Below are 1,250 nucleotides of genomic sequence, written 5' to 3' on the forward strand. Positions count from 1 at the left end.
ACTGTTCATCATCTGCTTTTTTTTGCCAAACTTCTCCGGTACATTCTTCTCTTTTTTTTTTTTTTTATCAGAATGTACCGAGCTTCCACTGCCTCTCTCAAGGTTTGTTTTGTTTTTGTACCCTAAGGCCGATCCGTTTGACTTTTTGAGCAACAAATTCCAAATGCAAATGCCACAGTTGAAATCATCTCCAAGACTTTTTATCTGCTTATACAATGAAGAAATGACTGTGTGAAATGGCTGTAATTCCTCACCGGCTGATGCAATATTTCTGTTTAGAGTCTGCACTGTAATAGCGTCTTTTCTTCGAATCATTTGTTGTGACTCGCAGAGGCAAGATTGTGAAAAATGTGCCACTGTCCACATATGCCTGGAGGTAACTGTAAATGAACACAAAGTGGAGTGAGGCTGTTTTTCAGAAGAGCCCACTGCTTCACTCTCTTGCCTCGAGATTCACATGAAGCTGCCAGCTGCAGAGGTAAAGCTCAGGTCTGCTGTTCAAACTGTCACCCAATGGTGATTCATTGCTCCAGCTGTCAAAGTGACGACTGGAGCAGGTTGTGCTCAACCTGTGTCGTATCTCTGCTGTGGTAGACCTGGGGCTTACCTTTGATTGATATAGTTTATGATCAGAACAGAAATCTATTTAGTGAACATACTTTCAAGGGGGTTTGTTTTTGATTAAAAGAAGTGTCTGTTTTCTTTATTATTTAGTTTGTTTATTGTATTTCCCAAAGCACTGAAAGAAATGACATTATTGTTTTTACTTTGTACATGGAAGAAATATGGAATAAGATTTACTTCAGATGTTTTATGCCATTTAAATGTATTTTATTTGTATTTGATATTTTAGTTCTATTTCAATTTTATTCCGAAACAACCCTTTCTTCTCAGAGCCATATTCAGGAGGTGTACTGTACAGGCATTTAAACAATGTTTTAACTGGAGTTGGGGAACCATTTATAAACTTCAAGATTTCAGCTGATTTTAAAAGAGATTGTGTATATTTCTGATGTATGATTGGGATTTTATTTATCTCTCTTTTCACTTTGAAATTTGGATCCAGACATAGATGAAGAGTGATTTTTTTTTTTTATCATTGGACTGAAATCAAGTTGCTCATTTGATGAATGTAAAGGCTTACCAGTAGTTCTTGTCAGACTGAAGAACATTGTTTTTATAGTTTATTTTTTTGCCCTACCTGCCTCCTGATTTTCTGTCTTTGGTTTCCATGGAGACTGGAAGCTGAT

This window comes from Pundamilia nyererei, unplaced genomic scaffold, assembly GCF_000239375.1.
Source record: "Pundamilia nyererei isolate P.nyererei 1_Seehausen unplaced genomic scaffold, PunNye1.0 scaffold00092, whole genome shotgun sequence".
Lineage (NCBI taxonomy): Eukaryota > Metazoa > Chordata > Actinopteri > Cichliformes > Cichlidae > Pundamilia > Pundamilia nyererei.